This window comes from Protobothrops mucrosquamatus, unplaced genomic scaffold (genome assembly GCF_001527695.2).
Source record: "Protobothrops mucrosquamatus isolate PMUCROS unplaced genomic scaffold, P.Mucros_1.0 scaffold6, whole genome shotgun sequence".
In the NCBI taxonomy this organism is placed as follows: Eukaryota; Metazoa; Chordata; class Lepidosauria; order Squamata; family Viperidae; genus Protobothrops; species Protobothrops mucrosquamatus.
Genome location: NW_015386393.1, coordinates 920,662 through 936,372, shown reverse-complemented (window position 1 = coordinate 936,372; position 15,711 = coordinate 920,662).

The following is a 15,711-nucleotide window of genomic DNA, read 5'->3' as shown; positions in this document are numbered from 1 at the left end:
GGTACCGTCGGCCAGCCAATGCCGGCTGGCGACCCCCAGGGGGAGAGCCTTCTCTGTGGCAGCTCCTGCCCTCTGGAATGACCTGCCCCCCGACCTACGTACAATTGCGGACCTGCGCCTCTTCCGCCGAGCCCTGAAAACTCATCTGTTCCATGCGGCCGGCCTGGCGTAGTTTTGATTGGGTTTTGTTAGGGGTTTTTATATGGGGTATTTTAGAGCAGACTTTTATGTAATATTTACTGTGGTTTTTATTATTGCCTGTTCACCGCCCTGAGTCCCGTAAGGGAGATAGGGCGGTATATAAATTTAAATAATAAATAAATAAATAAATAAATAAATAAACTGTACCAGGAAACTCACTAGCCTCCCAGTAGATGGCCATCAAGGCTATTAACCATTGATCCCCAAAGCCATAACTCCTTGGGCAAAGGAGGAGGAGGAGGAGGAGGAGGAGGAGGAGGAGGAGGAGGAGGAGGAGGAGGAGAAATATTTACCAGTATCTTCCATTTGATTCTCTTAAGTGGACACTTTGCTTGGGGTATTAGCTACTATTTTCTGCTTGCAAAGCATGTGCTTTGACACTAAGTGCTCTCTACCATAGATTAAACAGTAAAAGATTCCTTCCACAGCTGCTGTCACATTACTAGAAAAAACTGAACACAGGGAAGACAGTTTGACTTCTTATATACAAGCCCACAATACTACTCCTTTTTATGGTAAACAACTTTATACAGGGTGCAGGGAAAGAATAAGCAGTAAACAAAAAATTAAGGACAAGATATTGAAGTACAACCTGAGTATGGTAATATACTGTGTTAGTGGGATGTCCAACAGCATGTTGGCTTGCAAGGTAAACCTTAGGATTAGAAATCCTAGCTTGCACAGGATAGTGTGAGAAAGTTAGGAATACAAGTAAGCTTTAGTTGCATTTGTGGAATACTGGCCATAAAAGCAGCCAGAATTGACCAGGTTTCTGGTGTTACAGGAAGTCCTCAACTTACAACCATTCATTTAGTGACCATTCAAAGTTACAACGGCATTGAAAATAGTGACATAACCATTTTTCACACTTACAATCGTTGCAGCATCCCACGGTCACGTGATCAAATTTCGGATGCTTGGCAACTGGCATGTATTTATGACAATTGCAGTGTCCCGGGGTCAAGTGACCACCTTTTGCAACCTTCCCAGCTGGCTTCTGACAAGCAAATTCGAGGAAGCAAGATTCGCTTAACTACTGCAATGATTCGCTTAACTGTGGCAAAAAGATCATAAAATAGGGCACAATTCACTTGACAACTGACTTGCTTGCCAATGGAAATTTGGAGCTCAATTGTGGTTGTAAGTCGAGGACTATGTCTACTCGACTGAACATGGCACAGGTAAGACTAAAGCCGGTACTAAGGTTATTTTGTTCTTTATCTGACTTAAAAGCATTGTATGAAAGCCTTGTTTTTCGTTGACTGGCCAGGGAGAACCACATTTATGGGCAATTGGGCTGAAGATGTAAAAATGGGAATGTTAAGATATAAATGGGGGAGTGGAGGAACAGACCAATGAAAGAACATTTTTATCTGGTGCTTATTTTCGTCTTCTGCCATTGGTTTTTTTTTTCTGGAAAGAGCCCTCATTTGCCTACCTGCAGGAAGCCGTCTTTGCGTTTTAAGAGAGGTCATTGCTTTTCAAGAGAGAGAGAGAGAGAGAGAGAGACTCTGAGAAAGAAAGCCCAGCTGAACCCAGAAGGGGCTAAGTTGTCATCTTCTGGGCGGCTGGTCTGAGGAGCCCAGTGGGAAGGATGAGGACAAAAAAAGATGGTCATGCTTTGGCTCAATGTCTTTCCACAGATGTGATTTGTGTGTGTGTGTGTGTGTGTGTGTCTTTTGTTCAACAATCGATAGCGAAAGGTTAAATAGTTACATTAACTCATTCTTAATTATTCAAAATAGAGATAATTATGTGAGCCATTTACATGAAATTAACTCAAAGGATGTGCCACGATTCCCATTAATTGCTGAATAACTCCATTTCCCCTAATTAATGAGTGTTACTCCTAGAACATTACCATTTAATCTAGGAAGGAAGATCTCTGTTTTAGAACATAATTTCTCTTCAGTGTTAATATCAGGGGAAGACAGACAGGAGGCATTCCTGAGAGGATGGGAAGGAGGAGAAACCAGCATGTATCACCCTCCCACCCACACATGCTCATTCTAGCACTTACAGAGAGGCTTACCATTACTGAAATACAACATCTGTCTCAGGAACTCTAAACACTTCAGCTGCAGATGCCAGCGATAAGACTGAACCGTTCCTTACAAAATTGATAGTTAACAGGAATGTATGCTAGAGGCATGAATGAATGAAAGAAACTCATTTGTTCCAAACATAGAACAGAACAGTTCATGTGATTATTATCTGTAGAAATATTAGATTTTTTTTTATACCCAATTGTTATCTATCAAAACAACAAGAATTGTATTAACTTAAGGTTGGCAAAAGAGAACACTATGGGAAAAAGAGGAAATCAAGTAAAGCTATTATGTGGATTATAGAACATAGAAACTAACTGTTAGTGCATGTTTTTTAAATGTAAACCCAGACAACACACTGTTTACCAAATATTAAGGTGACTATGTTAAAAAATCAATAAAATATATTATATAAAAAAGGAATGTATGCTACAGGCATGAATGAATGAAAGAAACTCATTTGTTCCAAACATAGAACAGAATAGTTCATGTGGAGCGTTCCATCAGAATGTTGCAAGATCAGGTTCCAACATGTGGAACGTTCCATCAATGGCAAAAATCAAAATGTTCTGTCATAGGGAATAATAGGAACTGAAAACAAGTCTTTCTCTGTGTGTGTCTCTCTCTCTAAATGTCTATGGAGGTTCTCAGTCATCCAAGGTCATGGTTGTCCCAAAGGCAATTGGGCTTCATTTTTCCTTGAAGACATTTCTCTTCTCATCCAAGAATCTTTTTCAGTATCTCTCTCTACTTCCTTCTTCTAAAACCACAGGGTAGGTACAAATTCAGGCTGACTGCTATTTCCTATCCAAATTGTGGAAATATTGATCAAAGATATTTTTTTTGAAATAAAAAACTAAAACATTTGAAAACTCCTCAAAGCAGAAAATGAAGTTTATTTACAGCTTACTTCAATAATTTTTTTAAAAAAATTCAGCATAGACTATCATCCCTTCTTTTTTGTGAACTTAAGAATACAAAAAGAAAAAAGAAGAAAAGAAAAGAAAGAACATACAACTTGTTTTGAGCTGTCATTTTTTTCATGGCAAAACACTGAAACAATATAAAATACACTGTCCCAAACTGACCCTTATGATCACTACCATTTATGGGCTGATGCAAGATGCTCGTTTTCTTACTAATACATTTGATATAATCATTTGGGTAATCAATAAACCAGGGGTCCCCAACCTCCAGTCCATGGCCGGTACTGGCCCATGGCATGCCAGCAACTGGTCCGCACAAACAAGAAAAGCCCCATCCGTGGGATGCAGGCAGCACACAAAACCACACACACTCCGGTCTGCGGAAAAACCTTTCTCCACGGAACTGGTCCCTAGTTCCCAAAAGATTGGGGATCTCTGCAATAAACAATGATCTGAAGCCACACTACTATGTTAGCAAGAAGTTAATAATCCAACATGTTTCAAGTATCCATGATTTTAGTGACATCGTTCTTGCAAACTTCAAAATAATAATAATAATCATGCTTATTTTGTGAGAGAAATTTGAACTGTTTTTAAAATAATAAATTAATCCATAATAGAATAGAATTATGAGATGTGAAAATGTCATTTAATTTCAAGGAAGAACTGCTAGATGATATATGAATGTAGCATAAGGTCTTGTTTAACTTGTGGCAGACAGATACCACAGGGGAATCTAATTTCACTTGCCAACTCAATAGCAACAGTGATCATTTCCAGAATTTGTGCAAGAATCTGCTTGAAGATTCTTTAGAAGAAGATTCAGACTTATAATAATAATAATAATAATAAAGTTGGAAGGGACCTTGGAGGTCATCTAGTCCAACCCCCTGCTCAGGCAGGAAACCCTATACCATTTCAGACAAATGGCTGTCCAGTCTCTTCTTAAAAACTTCCAGTGTTGGAGCATTCACCGCTTTTGGAGGCAGGTTGTTCCATTGATTAAGTGTTATAACTGTCAGGAAGTTTCTCCTTTGTGGGTGTTTCTACCATCTAGGCATATGCATCAGACTTTGATAAATCCCAGACAAAATCCTGACAAGTTTAAGTTTCACTTTGAGCAAAAGAAGAGTTTTCTGAATTGTTCTGATTTACTTGTGTCTTCCCTAGCTCTTTGTGAATGTGTCAGGACAAGATAGAGGGAAATACATATTGATGTATTCCCGTTGTTTTCTTTTTCACTGTTTATTTTATTATTCTATTATTTTAGTTTGGTTCTGTTTTCACTCTTTACTTTTCTTCCCTTTTATTGTTGTAAGTAGCCTAGAATAGCCCCTCTGGTGAGAGAAGTGGCAAATAAATTTAACAAATAAATAAAATATAGGGAAAAAAGTCAAGGTTGAGAGAGAGAACAAGCTGAGAGATATCTTTTTGTAACTGATAGGATTCAGTCTGACTCTAGTTTTATGGGTTACTTGGAAACTGCTTTGGGCTTTCTGTGTGAAAAAAAAATGAAATTTTCACTTTGGATTTGGACAATTAAGTGGGTTACTGCTATAGAAATGACTAGTAGTTACTATTTGGAATAACTAAAAATTTGATACTATAACTTTATTACATGTCTTACCACCTTAGAAAAAAGTCGGAAGTTATTGTTTTTTGTTTTCTTTCTTAAATTTCTTCCCCTCCCCTCACTTTATTTCCTCTATTACCTTTCCTTCCTTAATTTTTCCATTGTCTTTATTTCTATTTGTATTTTATATTAATAAATTTTAATATAATATATATTTTAAAAAAAGACTCCCATCTGACTCAAGGAATAGAATTCTAGTCTCCTGGCCAATGTATAGCGAAGTAATCAAGCACTGTCTGAAATTATTCTGCCTCAATTTTATCAACATGTTTCTGCAGTTTTCTTGGTAACTTTATGGGCAAGATTTGCTATTGTCATTTACTCAGCTGGTTTTTGCCCTCTCAATCTACTTATAGTACAATTCTGGGATTACCAGGTAGTGTCCCTTCCAAATGTTAATCAACCTCAACTATGTTCAGACAAGGTCAGTCACATAAAGCACTAGGTCAGGGGTAGGTAACCTTGACTCTTTTATGACTCGTGGACTTCAACTCCCAGAATTTCTGGGAGTTGAAGTTTCCTGCCTAAGCAGGGGGTTGGACTAGATGACCTCCAATGTCCCTTCCAACAACAACATCATCATCATCATCATCATCATCATCATCATCATCATCATCATCATCATCATTATTATTATTATTTCTGGGAGTTGAAGTGCATGAGTCATAAAGGAGCCAAGGTTGCCTTCCCCTGCACTAGGAGAAGGTCCTGGAGTTAAGAACAGGTAATCCTCAACTTCTGACCACAACAGGAACCAGAAAATTCATTGTTAAACAGTTTGTTAAGTGAGGCATCATGTAACTACACCCAATTTTATGACTTTTTGCTGTGATTGTTGTGAATCACCATAGTCATTTAGTGAGACTTCATGTGACCATGACTTGCCTTGCTAACTTCCTAATGTCCTCCCTTTAACTAATCAAGGAGAGAAGCAACCTAGAACTAAGGAGTAATTTCCTGACAGTTAGAACAATTAACCAGTGGAACAACCTGCCTCCAGAAGTGGTGAATGCTCCAACACTGGAAGTTTTTAAAAAGAGACTGGACAGTCATTTGTCTGAAATGGTATAGGGGGTTGGACTAGAAGACTAGACTAGAAGATCTCAAAGGTTCCTTCCAACTTGGTGGTGGTTGTTGTTGTTGTTGACTTTGCTTGTTGGAAGCTGGCCAGAGAGGTCACAAATGGCAATTATGTGACTGTTGTAAATGTGAAACCATTTCTAGGTGCTCAAATAATGAACCCATGACTGTGAGAATGCTGAGACAGTCATAACTGTGAGGACTGGTCTTTTTTCAGTGCCATCATTACTTCAAATGGTCATTAAATGAGTGGTCGTAAGTCAACAGCTACCCTGTTCTATATAGGTTCCATTCCTAACTCTTCCCTTCTTAATTCATTTCCATTTTAAAACTCAATTCACAATATTTGAATTTATTTTTAGTGCTGTTTGAGTCTGTCCTGTTTAAGGGTTGATAGTTAATGGTTATATATAGGCAATGCCATCTCCCATATCTTTACCTCTCTTATCTCAATTTTGGCTCTAGATGTATAGCTTTGATTTTCTTTTAAGCTGAGTGTTTTCTGTTTTGGTTTCATATGTCTCCAGACTCCAACCTTCATTATATTTTATTTTCTGTCTGACTCTGAATTCTTTATGGTGAGTATAGAGTGTTACACACACAGAGACAAATATAGAGTGTCCTATAAAGAGTGTGGGGAAGCATTTTTATTAAATATTAATTCAGTTCTTCCATTTGTGTTTTATTCAGTACAACAGCTTAGAATTTTTACAAATTATGTACATCAGCCCCCTCATTCATTGCAAAACAATTGCCCACAAAACATAAAGAGAGCTGACCATTATCTTTTGAGTCTTTTCCATTATCTTTAAAGATTCAGTCCTGTATCCATTTATTTTGACAGAGTCTCAATACATAGTAGATAATAGCATTTCTTAGTAGACTCACATATGGTTCTGCCATTCTGAACCTATCATTATGAAATTGTATGGATTTTTTCACCCCATCTGAAACCAGACAACAGTACTACACAAGGATAAACAGTTGCTTTTTATGATTTTAAAGGTATCTCTAATAGTAAAGACTGCTTTTAAATCAAATCACTACATGTATATGAGATTTGGTAGCATTCTGCTCTTAGAAAAGGTCTACTCTCTGTCTGCAATTTCATCCCAGTCTGATAAAAAGTGTTGCAACCATTTGTTGATTACTGAGTTGTAGTTAGTGGGGAGGCATCAACCCTGGATTTTCTCAACAAGATTCTGATATGGACCTATAAAGAAGCTCAAGCTGAATTGGGTTACTTTTCAGATCACTGAAGCAGGCTATGAACCAAACAGAACACACTCTTTTTGATTCCCAATCTCTAAACCTACTTGTTTTTAATCAGCTCCTAGGAGATAGCAATTAAGGTTTATATTGTGTTCAGATGCTGTGACATGTCTACATCTACAAATATCAGAATTGTGGAGGCAATGGTTGCCCCTCTGACACTTTATAGAAGCAAAGGTTGGACTTCGAAGAAGCAGGATAGAAAGAGTACGGATGTTTCTGAACTAAAATTTGTGCCTGGTCATTTGTACTTCAAGTTAGAATTCTGAGTTCATCCATTTGTTTGCTTTCTTGGCTATCCATGCTATTCTCTGGAGTAATGATTATATCATGGATAGCCAAGTAAACAAACAAATTGATTTTAAATATATCAATCCAGAGTTCTCACTCAGGATACAAATGAGCAGGCTTATATCCATATTTTGGACATATTATGTAAAGATCTAGTTCTCCCGACAAGTCCATAATGCTGGGAAAGTAGAAGGAAAAGGAACAATTAGCAGCAAGGTAAATGGACTTAGAGTAATGATGGGTTTACTGTTGGGAACCTGAAGGACCAGATTGGGGACAAGTCATTTTGGAGAAGGTCTATATTTGTGATGCTAGTTTAGCATAATGGTTAAGGCATCAGAGTAGAAGCAGACAGATTGTGAGTTCTGGTCTCTGCTTAGGCACAAAGCTGGCTGGTGACTTTGGGTGGGTCAGCCACTCTTTCAGTCCTAGGAATAAGGCAATCTTGCCAAGAGAACTGCAGAAAGTTTTCCAGGCAATCACCAAGAGTTAACACTGACTTGAAGGCAGATTTTTTAAAAAGGGCTAACACCAACTTGGTGGCATATAATCAGTGAAAGGATTCATTTGAGGGTCCTCCTATTCTTTTCCTCTTTTTTTCCAATTCCACCCTACACACCCAACTGCAATTCCAGAGATTCACAGCCTTCTTCTAACTTTCAGCAAACTGCTAAAGACCTGGTTGTTCTCCCAGGTGTTGGGTTAGGATGGTGGTTGAGCCTTTTGGATTTGGTTTTTGTTGTTTCGTTTACTTACGAGACTTAGAGTTCACATATTATGCTAAGCCACGATATAGTTTGATTGGTTTTGGTTAGCTATGATATGTGAACCCAAGTATTGTGATTTATTGCACAAACCATTCTTAAGAAATTTGTATTTAGTGTAATGTATGAATCCATTCTGAAGATTGCGTTGAAAAAGCCATACAAGAATATCTATGAGCCAAATGAAGAGTTTACTATAAAAGACCTGCTTGGAAATAAATTTATTACTGTGGACTTTTCTTTTACTTTATAGACAGGCTTCATCTTTCTTATTTTTTAAAAAATAATTAAAAATATTAAGTGGGGTTGTCAAGCTATGAACCCTACTACCTTTAGGACCGCTGCAATGTGCTTCTAGCTTGCCAACAGATGGGGAGGGAGATAGGGAGAACTTTGAATCTACAGGTGTTCATATCATCGAGAGAAAGCCAGAGCTGTGGAAGAATTGTTTTGATGAATCAAAGTTTCTTCTCATAACAATTACTAGATGTATTGGACAATGTGACCTGAACTGTCAGAGAGGAGAGGGGGAGATTCGTTCTTTTAATTAATTGTTTCCCGCTTTTTCTTCAGAACTAGCTTTCACTTTGATCCTACCAAAATGATTCTGTTCAATAAAGATGACATTAGAGGACTTAATGGCTCTGGTGCTTTTCTTAGTTGGGCTTTTCAGCCTGGCTTTTCGGCAAAAGCTAATGAGTGCAAAAGAAAGCACCTGCAGCCATACTAGTACTATGTTGTCTACTTCCGAAATATTAATTTCACCAATAATTGATGTCTTCTCAAATCCTTCATAATTCATCACAGATTATATAATTAAAGTTTAAAAGAAAAAATTGAGGAAACTGGATGTGTTCATGTTGAGAAAAGAAGGCTAAGTGGAAATATGATAAAATCAAAATGGCTATCATACATAAATGTGGCCTAGAGGGTTCCTTTGTAGCTGGAAATTTATTATTTTTGGTCATGGATAGGGTTGCGCTGCCCCAGACAGACCTATGTGTAATGTGGAGATCATCGTGTAAAATCAGAGGGTAGTTGTGGCTAGGACGACCTTTGCTCAACTTCATGTTGTATGCTAGTTATGCTCCTTCCTGTACAGAGAGGTCCTTCTCTTGGTCACTCATGCCCTGCTTGGACTATTGCAATGCACTCAACATGGGGCTACCCTTGAAGAGTATCTGAAAGCTTCACCTGGTACAGAATGCAGCTGTATGACCAATTTTAGGTGCCCGAAAGATAGTACATGTAAAATCTCTGATGAATGAGGTGCACTGGGTGCCAGTTTGCTTCTGCATCCAATTCAAGATGATGGGCATGACCTTTAAAGCCCTGTATGACATGGGGCTACCTTGGAACTGTTTTCTCCCCATTACATCAATGTGTCCAACCTGGTCAGGCAGAGAAGGTATGCTACAGACCCTGTCAATTAAAGAATTTCTATTGGCAGGGTCCAGGAAGAAATCCTTCGCTGCTGTGAACCCCACCCTTCGAAATATACTTCTTCCAGAGATGAGGCAGCCCCCCCCCCCTCTCCTGGTCTTTTGGAAGAGTTTGAAGACCGGGCTCTACTAACTTGCATGGGGCACACAGGGGAGCATGATAGGGAAATAGGATAGGTGGGGGGAGGGGGAAGGAGAGGCAAGAAAGAAGTGGGAGAGGGAGAGGAGATAGTTTGGAGAAGAGTTCACAGCTTTGATTGTTTTTACATCACAACACATTGCAGTGCTGCACTACAAGCTCAGTCCTTTTCCACTTGCTCATCCCATGCAAATGTACAAGGGCTGAGTTCCCATTTCATCGCAAGTTTACTTAGAACTTGTCTGAAATCTGTCCCTTCTGATTGTTCAGTTCCAGGAGCTTTGGAAGAGAAAAGGATCCCACCCACACCAGACAATGTAAAAGTGTCACAGGAAAAAAAAAATGAGGGCAGGTCTTGCAAGAAAAAGGAAAAGAGGCACCTTCTCTGTGTCCTTTTCTCTAATACAACAGCTCCCCCAACTTACATGTTGGAGAACTTAAATTAAAAGCTGCAGTTCTAGTGAGACATATATAAAATAATAGATGCAAACCGTTAAGGCTCTGCTCTGCTTTTTCCCCCCCCCTGTCTTGTTTCAAGGGGGATGGGGAGGCCAGGCAGACCGTTATAGGCAGAGGCAAGGACTCACGTTTTCTCCAGAATACATTCAATTATCAGAAAGTAGATTTTGGTATGAACTGGAACCAACTGCCTTGGAAAAGGCTGGAGTATTCTTTGCTGGAGATTCTTAAACTGAAATAGGATGTCCATCTGTTAGGGAGGCAGCAGTGGAGGTTTTGTGCACCGGGCAGGAAGTTGGAGGAGGTGATCTCTAAGGTCAAGTAGGTAATTTCTGAGGCCATGAACTCATGATCTGTGATTCTAACCTAGCCATTATGGTTTGTTACTTATGGCTTTGAGCTTAATGTAATGTAAACTCAATAAAACAACAACGAACAATAGTTAAACAAATCGTCTTTGCTTGAGTCAGGTTCACTAGAAAACAGTTTCTTGTGTTATGATTACCATGAAATTTGCAGTACTTTTCTCGTCTTTCTCTACACAATTTGAAACGTCTGTATAAGCTTGGCTTTAAATGTTGCACCCTGCATAGTTTAATACAGCTTATTGAACAAGCTATAATAAGCTGTGTTCACATTTCATGTTAAGCCATAAATGCTTCCTCTAAAAATAAATTCTGAAAAATGACAAAGACTGAATCTTGCATTACTTTAGATAAGCATACAGAAGGTGCTATATTCCTGTCTGGTTTATACAACATGTTCAACCTGAACCACAAAGTTATTGGTATTGTACAATATGTGTAATGCAATATGTATAAATTCCACACAATGTGAAGCACAAAGCATCATTTGAAGTGCTTTGCTTTCATATGTATGCATAACAGGGTTCTTTCAGTCCTTTTCCTGATCACATTGGGCGTATCACAACCCATCATTCTTTCCCAACAGCTTAAAATGCTCCTCAAAAGTGCTCTGTTCCATTCCAAAGCAATGTTAAACTTTCCCTAACTAATAGCACTTTAAAAGTCACTATTACTACTATTCTGCCCCAAATCACTGCGTGTTCTTAAAGCATTATTGCATCCCATCAAAATGCCAAACAACAACCACATAAACCAAACCACCCCTTAATTGGAAACACTGGAGTCATCAAGTTATTACAGGAAAGTAATTTTATGTTATTTTATGTTATAACTGGGACAGAGTTGTCGGAGTGAGGTTCCTAATTAGAATGAAACGTAACTTTATTTTCTAAGTCCAGTCAACGAAGGAACTAAAAACACCTGATTTCCTTACACTAAACGACGAACGGGACAGTAAAATCTCTTCCCTGCGAGAATTGACAGGACGTCCGAGGACTATCAAAGGTCAATAATGAAAGAAACATGATCCTTGACTGTAAACACCCTGATTGGATTAAATATCATTAGGAGATTAGCAGTGGTACAGAGATATCCCATCCTTCCCCCTTGCTTTAGGAATATGCAGATGGGGTAGAGTAAGGGAAAATGAAGAAATATGCACAATATAATCATTGCTCAAACGTTATGACTTGTATCACTGGGAATGTATGAATGCAACAGTGGCATTTCCACAATGTTCCCATATGCATGTTATCATTTACCTACTTTATTGGGATAATGCTCCCTCCTCCATGGTTAATTCTTGGTCTAAGTGGGCACACGTTTGTCATCTTTGACAGCCTGTGCTCTTTTATTTATTTATTTTTTTTCAAAGAAATTTTATTATTTTCCATCATAAAAAAAACAATCATAAGCATAATAAACACAGTTACAAGTAAAAAAAACCCACACCCCCCCCGGACTTCCCAAACCTAATCCCAGGATAATATTCATATATAAGTAAACAAATACTAATATCTCTAACTCCACAAAGTATCTTAATCTACATGAAAAGATAGAAAGAATAAACAAAATAAAAAAAAATCTAAAAACCTAAGTTGTATTCTACCACTCTATGCTTCTTTTGAATATAAACAATCCATCTTCTCCATATTGATAAAAATTGTTCATTTGAATAGTTCTTCAGATAAGCCGAAATCTTAGCCATTTCAGCAAGATACGAAACTTTCAATCTCCAGTCTTCCATTGTAGGCAGAATTGGGCTCTTCCAATTTTGGGCTATCAACAAACGGGCAGCAGTTAAACAATAAAGCATCAGATTTGTTTCTTTTGCATCTAAATCTTGCACAATACCTAAAAGAAACAACTGTGGAAGAAAAATGATCCTTTTTTAAAAAATTTGCTGTAAGTTCCACCACAATTGTATCCAAAAGGCCTTAATAACCTTACAAGTCCACCACATATGAACGCCTGTGCTCTTTTATATACACAGATGAATTTCATAGCTTCTCAGTGTCTGCAAAATTTAGTCCACCTCTATGCACTGGTGGTTCATCCTGGTGATACCATTGATTAGAACCATACAACCTCATAGAGAATGGGGGAATCAGTGGCTACAATTTTGATGGCCATTTCCTTTCCGTAGAATTGTAGGAACTGTACTTTAAATAGCAGTTGCTTGAGAGGTACAATCTATACTTTCCAAGCTTCCTGAATGTATCTGGTTGGCTACTGTGTGAGACAGGACAAGACGAGCTATTGGCCCATATTGCTTAGTCTTATTTGGGACTGTTGCAATTGGAAATACTAACAAGGTTGATACCAACACACTCGTTCAGAGCCAGGGAAAAAGATAAAAATAGTTCTCGACTTATGATCATTTTCTGTTTCTAAGTGAGACAGTTGCTAAGTGAGTCACACCTGATTTTGCAACCTTTTTGCCATGATTGTTAGGCTAATCGCTGCAGTTGTTAAGCAAAACCGGCTTCCCCCATCAACTTTGCTTATCAGAAGCCAAATGGAAAGGTCACAAATGGTGATCATGTCATCCTGGGACTCTGCAACCATTATAAATACATGCCGGTTGCCAAACACAAATAACAAATTTTATCACATGACTGTGGGGATGTTGCAATGGTCATAATTGCAAGGACCGGTCATAAGTCATTTTTTTTAGTGCCACTGTAATTTAGACCAGTCACTAAATGAATAGTTATAAGTCAAGGTCTACCTGTGCTCCCTATTCCCAAATGCCCCGAGTTAAATTCACTTAGTAATTTCACTTGCAATGATTGATCTTGAATCCCAGTAAAGGGGTTACTGGTATCCCCCGGAGCCTGTGCTGAAACTGTGCTCTTCAATCAAGAGAGTTTCAGTATTACTTAGCTGCTAAGTAGGGAATATAAGTCAATTCCCATGGGAGACTCATTCCTCGGCCACCAGCATATTACGAAGCATAGCTCTATGCTGTTTTTCTGATACAGGTATTCATCGACTTACGACCACAATCAAGCCCAACATTTCTCTGCTAAGTGAGACAGTTGTTAAGTGAACTTTGACCCATTTTACGACTTTTCTTGTAAAGTGAATCACTGCAGTTAAGTTAGTAACACAGTTGTTAAGTGAATCCGACTTCTCCATCGACTTTGCTTGTCAGAAGCCCACAAAAGGTGGTCACATGACCCTGGGACACTACAACCGTCATGAGTCAGTTGCCAAGCATCTTAGTTTTGATCCCGTGACCATGGGGATGCTGCAATGGTCGTAAGTGTGAGAAATGGTCATAAGCCACTTTTTTCAGTGCTGTTGTAACTTCGAATGGTCAATAGATGAACTGTTGTAAGCCGAGGACTACCTATACTCACAGATTAACGAAGAGTCTTCTTTGTGACATAGAATTTAAGAGGGTGTACATCACCCTTCCCCAGCTGGTGTCCTCCAAATGTGTTGGGTCTACCATGCCCAAAATGAAGCTAGCTGATGTCCAAGGTTGTAATGCACAATGGTTTCTATAAATCAATTTGCTTGAGTATACTCTCCTACCAAATTAAAGACAAGAATAAGATTACTTTCCTATCACTGCATAGGGCATTTTCAGACAACCAGCTTTTTTGTTTGCCAACCTTTCTGAATCAAGTTGAAAATGTATCTAGGATTGATCTGGACTGGCTTAACTTTTTCAGGTCTATTATAAGCACATTTAGGTTTATCTGTCTGCCAGTCTACAGTGCTTGCAAGGAACTACCAGTCAATCAGTATAAGCCCTTTCTAGTTAATAGCCGAGCATAGATAAATGTTAAGCATTCACAACTTGCTTGGCTGGCCAGTAACTGAGTGCCTCAGCCTGCCCTCTTGGTCCATTCCTAAGTACATGTCTCTTTCCCTTTTCACAAAACTAGAATTGCTAACATTTCTGCACATTTCTGCATTTGCCATGACTTGCTTCAAAAATCTTCCAGACTGGTAGTTTTCCGTTGTTTTCAACTGCAAGCCTTGGGTTAGGATCTCATGTAAGCAAGGAGAGATTTTAGAAAAAGAAAGTGCTTCCTTGATTGGTTCAAATTAGCTTTAGATGTGCAGCTTTAAACCACATTGCTTGGATTTTAAATATCCATCTAACTGAATGCTATTCAGCGTTTCTGCCTCTCCAGAAGCTCACAGTATTTGGGATGTTTCAGGTAAGAAAAAAACCCTGCCTGCTCAACTTCCCACCCCATTTTATTTCGGTGACCTTATAAACAGTTGTTTTTCATTCACTATTATTATATTTATCTCCTGCTTTGCTTGGGGAGCTTAGGATAACTCTCCCTTCTCCCTTTTTTTCTGTACAACTACTATACTCTGTGAAGCATGTTGGACTAAAAATAGAGACTAGTTTGAAATCATTGAGCTTGTATGGCTGAAGGTGCCTAATCTACCATTCTAGTCTACCATCCTAACCTGGCTCTGTGTGATGCTGGTTACTTTCTCATGTTCTCTGATGTTGATTGAAAAGCAGACTACTTATGAAAGGTAACTTCAACCATCAGTAGTTATGGCCATAAAGAGATGGGTAGCATATAAATGTATTACATTTATATTTAATTAATAAGAAATGGAAGGTTAATTCCACAGACATTTCATATAGTAACTAATCATTTTTCTAAACTATGTGCTCTGCAGAGAACCAGATTCAAAGGAGAAAATGTGATTCAGAGAGTGCATGCAGCAGCTTCTAGGAACTCATTAAAGCAGCTGCATCTTTTCCTGAGCTCAAGCAATTGTCCTCTGCATTGACCCGCAGTCTCAGGAAAAGCTACGTTAGGTTTCAGCCCTTGCTAACAATGTCTCTTCCAATGCAGACTCAGGAATGCATTTTGTCATTTGAATCCAGATCATTGCACAATCCTAAGACACTGTTTTCAGCTATTCAAAGTGTTTCAGCCCTTGCAACAGCCCTGCAAAGTGGAAGATAGCTGTATTCACAGCAGAACAGTATGATTCTCATGGTTTCAGAGGAAGCCAAAACTAAGTGAATTTAGGTGATAGCTTAGTTCAAACAGTTTAGTTTTAGTTTTAGTTTTATTAAATTTATACCCCGCCCTTCTCCCG